Source organism: Arachis hypogaea, chromosome 5 (genome assembly GCF_003086295.3).
Source record: "Arachis hypogaea cultivar Tifrunner chromosome 5, arahy.Tifrunner.gnm2.J5K5, whole genome shotgun sequence".
Lineage (NCBI taxonomy): Eukaryota > Viridiplantae > Streptophyta > Magnoliopsida > Fabales > Fabaceae > Arachis > Arachis hypogaea.
In genome coordinates, this window is record NC_092040.1 from 37,019,678 (window position 1) to 37,033,836 (window position 14,159).

Consider the following 14,159-nt stretch of genomic DNA (forward strand, 5'->3'; position numbering starts at 1 on the left):
CAGATCAAATTTAACTTCCGGGATCACTGACCTCAGACCTATTATTTTGTGATAATGGTCTTCATGTTCTTTGGTTAAGAACTTCTCTTGATTCCAAAGATTCTTTGGATTATTCTCTTTCTTTCCTCTTAAATTGGTTTGTTTTCCCTTAGGAGCCATGATCTTGATGAATCTTGGCTCAGTGATCACGGAAAAGCACACCAAACTTAGAGGTTTGCTTGTCCTCAAGCAAAAGAAAGGAAGGAGGAGAGAGAGGAGAAGAGCAAATTCGAATGGTGTGGGGGAATGGTGAGGCCGAACGTCTATATATAAGGGGGGAAGAAGAGATTTCGAAAAATTGGAAGGAGATTTGAGAAGATGTGAAGAGATTTTGAGAGATTGGTGAGTTTTTGAACAAGATTTGGGATTGATTTGAGAGATTTGAAGAATGATTTTGATTTTTGAAGATTTGAAGGTGAATGATGAAAGGTTGAAATGTGTTTATGTAGAAAAGTATGGGTCAAAAAAGGAAAGTTTGAAAAAAATTTGATTGGAAAGCAAAATCTTGGTCCCCCACCTTTCTGGCGTTAAACGCCCAGAATGGTATCCATTCTGGCGTTTAACGCCCATTTGTTAAATGCCAGGATTCCCTTTATCACTGGGCGTTTTGCTAAACGCCCAGGATGCTGCACACCTGGCGTTAAATGCCTAGAATGGTGCCCATTCTGGCGTTTAACGCCCAAAATGGCACCTTTACTGGCGTTAAACGCCCAGAATGGTGCCCATTCTGGCTTTTAACGCCCAAAATGCCCCTTACTGGCGTTTTTTCGCCAGTAAGCTCTTTTTCTCTGCTTTTTGCACCAAATCCTTCTGTAACTCTGTGAATTCCTTCATTTTTGATACTTGCCTCTGTAGAAACAAAACATATAACCTGCTAATGACTGGGTTGCCTCCCAGCAAGCGCTTCTTTATTGTCTTTAGCTGGACCTTTACTGAGGATCATTCCAGCCTCAGTTTTGAGCATTCCTGCTCAATATTGCTTTCAAGATAATGCTTGATTCTCTGTCCATTAACAATGAACTTTTTGTCAGAATCAATATCCTGAAGCTCAACATATCCATATGGTGACACTCCTGTAATCACATACGGACCCCTCCACCGGGACTTAAGTTTTCCTGGAAACAATCTGAGCCTAGAATTGAAGAGCAGAACTTTTTGTCCTGGCTCAAAGACTCTGGATGACAACTTCTTGTCATGCCACTTCTTTGCCTTTTCCTTATAAATTTTTGCATTTTCAAAGGCATTGAGTCTGAATTCCTCTAGCTCATTTAGTTGGAGCAATCTTTTTTCACCAGCTAACTGAGCATCCATGTTTAGGAACCTGGTTGCCCAGTAGGCTTTATGTTCCAGTTCCACAGGCAGATGACAGGCCTTCCCATACACCAGTTGGTATGGGGAGGTTCCTATAGGAGTCTTGAATGCTGTTCTGTATGCCCACAGAGCATCATCCAAACTCTTTGCCCAATCCTTTCTTCGGGCTATCACAGTCCGTTCTAGGATTCTTTTTAGCTCTCTGTTAGAGACTTCAGCTTGCCCATTTGTCTGTGGATGATACGGAGTTGCCACTTTGTGGCTAATTCCATATCTGACCATAGCAGAGTATAGCTGTCTATTGCAGAAATGAGTGCCCCCATCACTGATTAGTACTTTGGGAACACCAAACCTGCTGAAGATGTGTTTCTGGAGGAATTTCAGCACGGTCTTGGCATCATTAGTGGGTGTAGCAATTGCTTCTACCCACTTAGATACATAGTCTACTGCCACCAGAATGTAAGTGTTTGAGTATGATGGTGGGAATGGACCCATGAAGTCAATTCCCCATACATCAAACAATTCAATCTCTAATATCCCTTGTTGAGGCATGGCATATCCGTGAGGCAAGTTACCAGCTCTTTGGCAACTGTCACAGTTACGCACAAATTCTCGGGCATCTTTATAGAGAGTAGGCCAGTAGAAGCCACATTGGAGGACTTTAGTGGCTGTTCGCTCAATTCCAAAATATCCTCCATACTGTGATCCATGGCAGTGCCATAGGATCCTTTGTGCTTCTTCTCTGGGTACACATCTGCGGATCATTCTGTCTGCACATCTCTTAAAGAGATATGGCTCATCCCATAGGTAGTACTTGGCATCTGAAATTAATTTCTTTCTTTGCACTCTGCTGTACTCCTGGGGTATGAACCTCACAGCTTTATAATTTGCAATATCTGCAAACCATGGAGCTTCCTGAATGGCAAAGAGTTGCTCATCTGGGAAAGTCTCAGAGATCTCAGTAGAAGGGAGGGACGCCCCAGCTACTGGTTCTATTCGGGACAGATGATCAGCTACTTGGTTCTCTGTCCCTTTTCTGTCTCTTATTTCTATATCAAACTCTTGCAGAAGCAACACCCATCTTATAAGCCTGGGTTTTGAATCCTGCTTTGTGAGTAAGTATTTAAGAGCAGCATGGTCAGTGTACACAATCACTTTGGATCCCACTAGATAGGATCTAAACTTGTCAATGGCATAGACCACTGCAAGTAACTCTTTTTCTGTGGTTGTGTAATTCTTCTGTGCATCATTTAGAACACGGCTGGCATAATAAATGACGTGCAGAAGCTTGTTATGCCTTTGTCCCAACACTGCACCAATGGCATGGTCACTGGCATCACACATTAGTTCAAACGGCAATGTCCAGTCTGGTGCAGAGATGACTGGTGCTGTGACCAGCTTGGCTTTCAGGGTCTCAAATGCCTGCATGCACTGTGTGTCAAACACAAATGGTGTGTCAGCAGCTAGCAGATTACTCAGAGGTTTTGCAATTTTCGAAAAATCCTTTATAAGCCTTCTGTAGAATCCTGCATGCCCCAGAAAGCTTCTGATTGCCTTAACATTGGCAGGTGGTGGTAATTTTTCAATTACCTCTACCTTTGCCTTATCCACCTCTATTCCTCTGCTTGAAATCTTGTGTCCAAGGACAATTCCTTCAGTCACCATAAAGTGACATTTCTCCCAATTTAAAACCAGGTTAGTCTCTTGGCACCTTTTCAGGACAAGTGCTAGGTGATTAAGACAGGAGCTGAATGAGTCTCCATATACTGAGAAGTCATCCATGAAGACTTCCAGGAATTTCTCCACCATATCAGAGAATATGGATAACATGCATCTCTGAAAGGTTGCAGGAGCATTACACAGACCAAAAGGCATCCTCCTGTAGGCAAACACGCCAGAAGGGCAAGTAAATGCTGTTTTCTCTTGGTCCTGAGGATCTACTGCAATTTGGTTGTAACCTGAATAGCCATCCAAAAAGCAGTAATAATCATGACCAGCTAGTCTTTCTAGCATTTGGTCTATGAATGGTAAAGGAAAATGATCCTTTCTGGTGGCTGTATTGAGCCTTTTGTAATCAATACACATTCGCCACCCTGTGACTGTCCTTGTAGGAACCAGTTCATTTTTTTCATTATGAACCACTGTCATGCCTCCTTTTTTTGGGACAACTTGGACAGGGCTCACCCAGGGGCTATCAGAAATAGGATAAATAATCCCAGCCTCTAGTAATTTAGTGACCTCTTTCTGCACCACCTCCTTCATGGCTGGATTTAGCCTCCTCTGTGGTTGGACTACAGGTTTGGCATTATCCTCCAACAAGATCTTGTGCATGCATCTGGCTGGGCTAATGCCCTTAAGATCACTTATGGACCACCCAAGAGCTGTCTTGTGTGTCCTTAGCACTTGAATCAGTGCTTCCTCTTCCTGTGGATTTAAAGCAGAGCTTATAATCACTGGAAAAGTGTCACCCTCTCCCAGAAATGCATACTTCAGGGATGGTGGTAGTGGTTTGAGTTCAGGTTTGGGAGGCTTATCTTCCTCCTAAGGAATTTTCGAAAATTCCTTTGTTTCCTCTGACTCTTCTTGATCAGGCTGAGCATCTTTGAAGATGTCCTCAAGCTCTGATTCTAGACTTTCAGTCATATTGATCTCTTCCACCAGAGAGTCAATAATGTCAGCGTCCATGCAGTCAGTTGGTGTGTCTGGGTGCTGCATAGCTTTTACAGCATTCAACTTGAACTCATCCTCATTGACTCTCAGGGTTACTTCCCCTTTTTGTACATCAATGAGAGTTCGTCCAGTTGCTAGGAAAGGTCTTCCTAGAATGAGAGTTGCACTCTTGTGCTCCTCCATTTCCAGCACCACAAAGTCAGTTGGAAAGGCGAATGGCCCAACCTTGACAATCATGTCCTCTATTATGCCTGATGGATACTTAATGGAGCCATCGGCAAGTTGGAGGCATATCCTGGTTGGCTTGACTTCTTCAGTCAACCTAAGCTTTCTGATAGTGGATGCAGGTATTAGATTGATACTTGCTCCAAGGTCACACAGGGCTGTCTTGGTGCAAGCACCTTCTAATGTGCATGGTATCATAAAGCTTCCTGGATCTTGACGCTTTTCTGGTAAGCTTTTTAAAATGACTGCACTGCATTCTTCAGTGAGAAACACTTTTTCAGTTTCTCTCCAATCCTTCTTATGACTTAAGATTTCTTTCATGAACTTAGCATAAGAAGGTATTTGCTCAAGTGCCTCTGCAAACGGAATCTTTATTTCAAGAGTCCTTACATAGTCTGCAAAGCGGGCAAATTGCTTATCTTGTTCCGCTTGGCGGAGTTTCTGAGGATAAGGCATCTTGGCTTTATATTCTTCAACCTTAGATGCTGCAGGTTTATTCCTTATAGAAGTGGTTGAAGAAGCCTTTTTAGAGGGATTACTGTCAGCACTCTCAGGTGTCTGATCCTCCCTTGGCGTCTGAACGCCAGAATTGGGTGAAGATTGGGCGTTTAACGCCAACTTCTCTCCCTTCTCTGGCGTTTGAACGCCAGAACTGGGCAGGGAATGGGCGTTTAACGCCAGCTTTCCCCCCTTTTCTGGCGTTTGAACGCCAAAAGTGTTCCTCTCTGGGCTCTTACTGTCCTCAGAAGGATTTTGAACAGTGGTTTGGTTATCCTCTGTCAATTGTTCCTTATTTGGCTTTTTGCTCTTTTGAGCAGTGTTATTCAATGTCTTCCCACTCCTCAGTTGAACTGCTTGACATTCTTCTGTTATCTGTTTAGATATTTGTTGTTTTGCTTGATTCAACTGCAGTTCTATATTCTTGTTAGCAACTTTAGTTTCGTGGAGCATCTCTTTAAATTCTGCTAACTGTTCTGTCATCAGGAGCAATTGTTGATTAAGCTCAATCATCTGTTCTTGAGGATTGGGATCAGTGGCTACTGCCATGACTTCCTCTTTTGGGGAGAACTCATTGCTAGAGTACAAATATTGATTTCTAGCAACAGTGTCTATAAGCTCTTGAGCCTCCTCAATTGTCTTCCTTATGTGTATAGATCCACCAGCTGAGTGGTCTAAAGACATCTGAGCTTTTTCTGTAAGCCCATAGTAGAAGATGTCTAACTGTACCCACTCTAAAAACATTTCAGAGGGGCATTTTCTAGCATACCTCTATACCTCTCCCAGGCATTATAAAGGGATTCATTATCCTCTTGTTTAAAGCCTTGGATGTCCAGCCTTAACTGTGTCATCCTCTTTGGAGGGTAAAAGTGATTCAGGAATTTGTCTGATAACTGTTTCCATGTCTTTATGCTTGCTGTAGGTTGGTTATTCAACCACCTCTTAGCTTGATCTTTTACAGCAAATGGAAATAGTAATAGTCTGTAGACATCCTAATCCACCTCTTTATCACGTACTGTGTCAGCAATTTGTAAGAATTGTGCCAGAAACTCAGTAGGCTCTTCCTGAGGAAGACCGGAATACTGGCAATTTTGCTGCACTATGATAATGAGTTGAGGGTTTAGCTTAAAGCTGCTTGCTTTGATGGGAGGTGTACAGATACTACTCCCATATGCAGCTGTAATGGGATTAGCATATGACCCCAGAGTCCTTCTGGACTGATCAATCCCACTTAGGTCCATAATGGATAAAGGGAAATGATATGGATTGCAAATAGATAAAAATATATATATATATATTGAATTAACCGAAAAATAAAATAAAAACAAAAGGAAAATAAAATAAAAATTCAAAAATTAAAAGAAAATAAGATCAAAGCAAATTGAAAACTGAATCAATTAGTTAATTAAAAAGATTTTGAGATTAGCAATTAGAAAGATATGATTGAAAAATTTTTATGAAAAAGATTTGATTTTTGAAATGAGGAAAGAGAAAAACAACAAAATGACACCAAACTTAAAATTTTTAGAAAATAAAACACAAATTTTCGAAAATTTTAAAGGAAAAACACAAAGAGGACACCAAACTTAGAATTTTTACGGATCAAAAAGGGACTAAAGACATGCAAATTCGAAAATTAGAAGAAAAACAAAAGCATGCAATTGACACCAAACTTAAAATATGAAACTAGACTCAACTAAAAGACTCTAAACCAACGAAAACAAAACAGTCCTAATCTAAGCAACAAGATAAGCCGTCAGTTGTCCAAACTCGAACAATCCCCGGCAACGGCGCCAAAAACTTGGTGCACGAAATTGCAATCACACGTTTGCAACCCCGCACAACTAACCAGCAAGTGCACTGGGTCGTCCAAGTAATACCTTACGTGAGTAAGGGTCGATCCCACGGAGATGGTCGGCTAGAAGCAAGCTATGGTTATCTTGTAAATCTTAGTCAGGATATCAATAATTATCAAGGTTGATTGTAAAAAGTAAAAGAACATGAAATAAGTACTTGTTTTGCAGTAATGGGGAACAGGTTGAGGTTTTGGAGATGCTCCATCTTCTGAATCTCTGATTTCCTACTGTCTTCTTCTTCAAGCATGCAAGGCTCATTCCATGGCAAGCTGTATGCAAGGGTTTCACCGTTGTCAGTGGCTACCTCCCATCCTCTCAGTGGAAATGTGCAACGCACCCTGTCACGGCACGGCTATCCATCTGTCGGTTCTCAATCAGGCCGGAATAGAATCCAGTGATTCTTTTGCGTCTGTCACTAACGCCCCGCCCTCAGGAGTTTGAAGCTCATCACAGTCATTCAATCATTGAATCCTACTCAGAATACCACAGACAAGGTTTAGACCTTCTGGATTCTCTTGAATGCCGCCATCAGTTCTAGCCTATACCACGAAGATTCTAATTAAAGAATCCAAGAGATATCTACTTAATCTAAGGTAGAACGGAGGTGGTTGTCAGGCACACGTTCATAGTTGAGAATGATGATGAGTGTCACGGATCATCACATTCATCCGGTTTAAGAACAAGTAATATCTTAGAATGGAAGCACGCATGATTGAATGAAAAACAGTAGTAATTGCATTAATCCATCAAGACACAGCAGAGCTCCTCACCCCCAACCATGGGGTTTAGAGACTCATGCTGTGGAAGGTACACAAAGAAACGTGTAAAGTGTCATGAGATACAGATACAATGTCAAAAGATCCTATTAATAGTGAACTAGTAACCTAGGGTATACAGAAATGGGTAAATGACATAAAAATCCACTTCTGGGTCCACTTAGTGTGTGCTTGGGCTGAGCATTGAAGCTTTCATTTGTAGAGACCTTTTCTGGAGTTAAACGCCAGCTTTCATGCCAGTTTGGGCGTTTAACTCCAAGTTTTATGCCAGTTCCAGCGTTAAACGCTGTAAATTCTGAGGCTGATTTGCCACGCCGGTTTGGGCCATCAAATCTCGGGCAAAGTATGGACTATTATACATTGCTGGAAAGCCCAATTGGGTTTCTGTAGCTCCAGAAAATCCACTTTGAGTGCAGGGAGGTCAGAATCCAACAGCATCTGCAGTCCTTTTCAGTCTCTGAATCAGATTTTTGCTCAGGACCCTCAATTTCAGCCAGAAAATACCTGAAATCACAGAAAAACACACAAACTCATAGTAAAGTCCAGAAAAGTGAATTTTAACTAAAAACTAATAAAAATATACTAAAAACTAACTAAAATATACTAAAAACATACTAAAAACAATGCCAAAAAGCGTATAAATTATCCGCTCATCAAAATTCAAAAGACATATGCACTGTTTAAGCATACATTCAGAGAACAAAAGTATTGCCACCACATCAAAATAATTAATCTGTTATAAAATTCAAAATTCATGCAATTCTTCTCTTTTTCAATTAAAGAACATTTTTCATTCAAGAAAGGTGATGGATTCATAGGACATTCATAACTTTAAGGCATAGACACTAAGACACTAATGATCACAAGACACAAACATAGATAAACATAAGCATGATTTTTCGAAAAATAGAAAATAAAGAACAAGGAAATTAAAGAACGGGTCCACCTTAGTGATGGCGGCCCTTTCTTCCTCTTGAAGATCCTATGGAGTGCTTGAGCTCCTCAATGTCTCTTCCTTGCCTTTGTTGCTCCTCTCTCATGATTCTTTGGTCTTCTCTAATTTCATGGAGGAGGATGGAGTGTTCTTGGTGCTCCACCCTTAGTTGTCCCATGTTGGAACTCAATTCTCCTAGGGAGGTGTTTAGTTGCTCCCAATAGTTTTGTGGAGGAAAGTGCATCCCTTGAGGCATCTCAGGGAATTGATGATGAGAGGGGTCTCTTGTTTGCTCCATCCTCCTCTTAGTAATGGGCTTGTCCTCATTAATGGGGATGTCTCCCTCTATGTCAACTCCTACTGAATAACAGAGGTGACAAATGAGATGAGGAAAGGCTAACCTTGCCAAGGTAGAGGACTTGTCCGCCACCTTATAAAGTTCTTGGGATATAACCTCATGAACTTCTATTTCTTCTCCAATCATGATGCTATGAATCATGATAGCCCGGTCTATAGTGACTTCGGACCGGTTGCTAGTCGGAATGATTGAGCGTTGGATGAACTCCAACCATCCTCTAGCCACGGGTTTGAGGTCATGCCTTCTCAGTTGAACCGGCTTCCCTCTTGAATCTCTCTTCCATTGGGCGCCCTCTTCACAAATGACTGTGAGGACCTGGTCCAACCTTTGATCAAAGTTGACCCTTCTAGTGTAAGAATGTTCATCTCCTTGCATCATGGGCAAGTTGAATGCGAACCTTACATTTTATGGACTAAAATCCAAGTATTTCCCCCGAACCATAGTAAGCCAATTCTTTGGGTCCGGGTTCACACTTTGATCATGGTTCTTGGTGATCCATGCATTGGCATAGAACTCTTGAACCATTAAGATTCCGACTTGTTGAATGGGGTTGGTAAGAACTTCCCAACCTTTTCTTCGGATCTCATGTCGGATCTCCGGATATTCACTCTTTTTGAGTTTGAAAGGGACCTCAGGGATCACCTTCTTCAAGGCCACAACTTCATAGAAGTGGTCTTGATGCACCCTTGAGATGAATCTCTCCATCTCTCATGACTCGGAGGTGGAAGCTTTTGCCTTCCCTTTCCTCTTTCTAGAGGTTTCTCTGGCCTTGGATGCCATAAATGGTTATGGAAAAATAAAAAGCAATGCTTTTACCACACCAAACTTAAAAGGTTTGCTCGTCCTCGAGCAAAAGAAGAAAGAAGAGAGTAGAAGAAGAAAAAATGAAGGAGATGGAGGGGGCTTTGTGGTTCGGCCAAAGGGGGAGAAGTAGTGTTTAGGTTGGGTGAAAATGAAGGATTGAAGAGGGGTTTATATAAGGGTGGGGAGAGGGGTAGGGCTCGGTCATGTACGGGTGGGTTTGGGAGGGAAAGTGGTTTGAATTTGAATGGTGACGTAGGTGGGGTTTTATGAAGGATGGATGTGAGTGGTGAAGAGAAAGATGGGATTTGATAGGTGAAGGGTTTTTGGGGAAGAGGTGTTGAGGTGATTGGTGAATGGGTGAAGAAGAAGAGAGAGGGTGGTGGGGTAGGTGGGGATCCTGTGGGGTCCACAGATCCTGAGGTGTCAAGGAAAAGTCATCCCTGCACCAAGTGGCGAGCAAAATTGCTCTATGTGCCAATTCTGGCGTTAAACGCCGGGCTGGTGCCCATTTCTGGCGTTTAACGCCAAGTTCTTGCCCTTTCCTGGCGTTTAACGCCAGTCTGGTGCCCCTTTCTGGCGTTAAACGCCCAGAATGGTGCCAGACTGGGCGTTAAACGCCCATCTGCTAGCCTTACTGGCGTTTAAACGCCAGCAAGATCTTCCTCCAGGGTGTGCTATTTTTCTTTCTGTTTTTGCTTTTTCAATTGATTTTGTGACTTCTCATGATCATCAACCTACAGAAAACATAAAATAACAAAGGAAAATAGATAAAATATAACATTGGGTTGCCTCCCAACAAGCGCTTTTTTAATGTCAGTAGCTTGACAGTGGGCTCTCATGGAGCCTCACAGATGCTCAGAGCAATGTTGGAACCTCCCAACACCAAACTTAGAGTTTGAATGTGGGGGTTCAACACCAAACTTAGAATTTGGTTGTGGCCTCCCAACACCAAACTTAGAGTTTGACTGTGGGGGCTCTGTTTGACTCTGTTTTAAGAGAAGCTCTTCATGCTTCCTCTCCATGGTGACAGAGGGATATCCTTGAGTCTTAAACACAAAGGATTCTTCATTCACTTGAATGATCAATTCTCCTCTATCAACATCAATCACAGCCTTTGCTGTGGTTAGGAAGGGTCTGCCAAGGATGATGGATTCATCCATGCACTTCACAGTCTCTAGGACTATGAAATCAGCAGGGATGTAATGGTCTTCAACTTTTACCAGAACATCCTCTACAAGTCCATAAGCTTGTTTTCTTGAATTGTCTGCCATCTCTAGTGAGATTTTTGCAGCTTGCACCTCAAAGATCCCTAGCTTCTCCATTACAGAGAGAGGCATGAGGTTTACACTTGACCCTAGGTCACACAAGGCCTTCTTAAAGGTCATGGTGCCTATGGTACAAGGTATTAAAAACTTTCCAGGATCCTGTCTCTTTTGAGGTAGTTTCTGCCTAGACAAGTCATCTAATTCTTTGGTGAGCAAAGGGGTTCATCCTCCCAAGTCTCATTACCAAATAACTTGTCATTGAGCTTCATGATTGCTCCAAGGTATTTAGCAACTTGCTCTTCAGTGACATACTCATCCTCTTCAGAGGAAGAATACTCATCAGAGCTCATGAATGGCAAAAGTAAATCCAATGGAATCTCTATGGTCTCAGTGGGAGCCTCAGATTCCCATGGTTCCTCATTACGGAACTCATTAGAGGCCAGTGGACGTCCATTGAGATCTTCCTCAGTGGCGTTCACTGCCTCTCCCTCCTCTCCAAATTCGGCCATGTTGATGGCCTTGCACTCTCCTTTTGGATTTTCTTCTGTATTGCTTGGGAGAGTACTAGGAGGGAGTTCAGTAATTTTCTTGCTCAGCTGACCCACTTGTCCCTCCAAATTTCTAATGGAGGACCTTGTTTCAGTCATGAAACTTTGAGTGGTTTTGATTAGATCAGAGACCATGGTTGCTAAGTCAGAGTGGTTCTGCTTAGAATTCTCTGTCTGTTGCTGAGAAGATGATGGAAAAGGCTTGCCATTGCTAAACCTGTTTCTTCCACCATTATTATTGTTGAAACCTTGTTGAGGTCTATGTTGATCCTTCCATGAGAGATTTGGATGATTTCTCCATGAAGGATTATAGGTGTTTCCATAGGGTTCTCCCATGTAATTCACCTCTTCCATTGAAGGGTTCTCAGGATCATAAGCTTCTTCTTTAGATGAAGCTTCCTTACTACTGCCTGGTGCATTTTGCTTTCCAGACAGACTTTAAGAAATCAAATTGACTTGCTGAGTCAATATCTTGTTCTGAGCCAATATGGAATTCAGAGTATCAATCTCAAGAACTCCTTTCTTCTGATTCGTCCCATTGTTCACAGGATTCCTTTCAGAAGTGTACATGAATTGGTTATTTGCAACCATTTCAATTAGCTCTTGAGCTTCTGTAGGCATCATCTTCAGATGAAGAGATCCTCCAGCAGAGCTATCCAAAGACATCTTGGACAGTTCAGACAAACCATTATAGAAAATACCTATGATGCTCCATTCAGAAAGCATATCAGAGGGACACTTTCTGATTAATTGTTTGTATCTTTCCCAAGCTTCATAGAGGGATTCTCCTTCCTTCTGTCTGAAGGTTTGGACTTCCACTCTAAGCTTACTCAATTTTTGAGGTGGAAAGAACTTTGCCAAGAAGGCATTGACTAGCTTTTCCCAAGAGTTCAGGCTTTCTTTAGGTTGTGAGTCCAACCATATCCTAGCTCTGTCTCTTACAGCAAAAGGGAATAGCATAAGTCTGTAGAGCTCAGGGTCAACCCCATTGGTCTTGACAGTGTCACAGATTTGCAAGAATTCAGCTAAAAACTGATGAGGATCTTCCAATGGAAGTCCATGAAACTTGCAATTCTGTTGCATTAGAGAAACTAATTGAGGCTTAAGCTCAAAGTTGTTTGCTCCAATGGCAGGGATAGAGATGCTTCTCACATAGAAGTCAGGAGTAGGTGCAGTAAAGTCACCCAGCACCTTCCTTGCATTGTTGGCATTGTTGTTTCGGCTGCCATGGGTTCTTCTTCTTTGAAGATTTCTGTTAGGTCCTCTACAGAGAGTTATGCCTTAGCTTCTCTTAGCTTTCGCTTCAAGGTCCTTTCAGGTTCAGGATCAGCCTCAACTAGAATGCTTTTGTCTTTGCTCCTGCTCATATGAAAGAGAAGAGAACAAGAAAATATGGAATTCTCTATGTCACAGTATAGAGATTCCTTGAGGTGTCAGAGGGAAAAAATAGAAGGCAGAAGTAGAAGAATTCGAACTTATCAAGAGAGATGGAGTTCGAATTGTTCATTGAGGAATAGTGTCAGTCCATAAATAGAAAGATGTGAGAAGAGGGGAAGTAATTTTTCGAAATTAAAGTAAAATATTTTAAAAACATTTTGAAAAACACTAATTGATTTTCGAAAACCAAGAATAGAAAAGAAATCAAGTGATTTTTGAAAAAGATTTTGAAATTAGAAAATAAAAAAGATATGATTGAAAACTATTTTGAAAAAGATGTGATTAAAAAGATATGATTGGTTTTAAAAAAGATGTGATTGAGAAGATATGATTTGAAAAACATTTTAAAAAGATTTGATTTTAAAAATTAATAACTTGGCTAACAAGAAAAGATATGACTCAAACATTAAACCTTTCTCAACAGAAAAGGCCACATACTTGAAATGTTGAATCAAATCATTAATTGATAGCAAGTATTTTTGAAAATGGAAAGAAATTGATTTTGAAAAACATATGATTGAAAAGATATGATTTTGAAAAATTTTGAGAACCTGAAAAAATTTTGAATTAAAAACAGAATCTTCCCTCTTGTGCCATCCTGGCGTTAAACGCCCAGAATGGTGCACATTCTGGCGTTTAACGCCCAAACTACTACCCTTTTGGGCGTTAAACGCCCAGCCAGGCACCCTGGCTGGCGTTTAAACGCCAGTTTACCCTTCTTCACTGGGCGTTTTGAACGCCCAGTTTTTCTGTATAATTCCTCTGCTGTATGTTCTGAATCTTCAATTCTCTGTATTATTGACTTGAAAAGACATAAATTAAAAATATTTTTGGATTTTTAATAATGAGGAATAATTAAAATGCAACTAAAATCAAATAACAATGCATGCAAGACACCAAACTTAGCAGTTTGTATACTACTGACATTAACAAAATGAGAATGCATATGAGACACATAACACTCAAGTCAAGAGAATTTAAAAATCAGAGCAATGAAACCATCAAGAACAACTTGAAGATTAATGAAGACACATGCATGAATGCAAAAAGAACAGAAACATGCAATTGACACCAAAGTTAACATGAGACTCTAGACTCAAACAAGAAATATTTTTGGATTTTTTTTCGAAAATTAAGTGGAAAAAGAAAATAAAGGTATCAAAATTCTTAATGAGAATTCCAGGAATCATGCAATGTTAGTCTAAAGCTTCAGTCTAAAGAAATTAGACATGGCTGAACAAGCTTCAGCAAGACATTGCATTCAAGAGCTAAATTGATGAAAATCAATCAGCTTTGGTGATGATAGGAACATCACCTTGAAACACTAGAATTCATTCTTAAGAACTCTGAAGAAAAATACCTAATCTAAGCAACAAGATGAACCGTCAGTTGTCCATACTCGAACAATCCCCGGCAACGGCGTCAAAAACTTGGTGCA

General features: G+C 41.0%; 1 non-coding gene across 1 annotated transcript; it reads left to right on the forward strand.

Moving 5' to 3' along the window:
- The first annotated feature begins 12,004 nt into the window (after positions 1 to 12,004).
- LOC112804279 (small nucleolar RNA R71) lies at positions 12,005 to 12,112 on the forward strand. The gene has a single exon (XR_003202894.1). It is a non-coding gene; the product is annotated as a small nucleolar RNA R71 (small nucleolar RNA).
- The last annotated feature ends 2,047 nt before the right edge of the window (positions 12,113 to 14,159 follow it).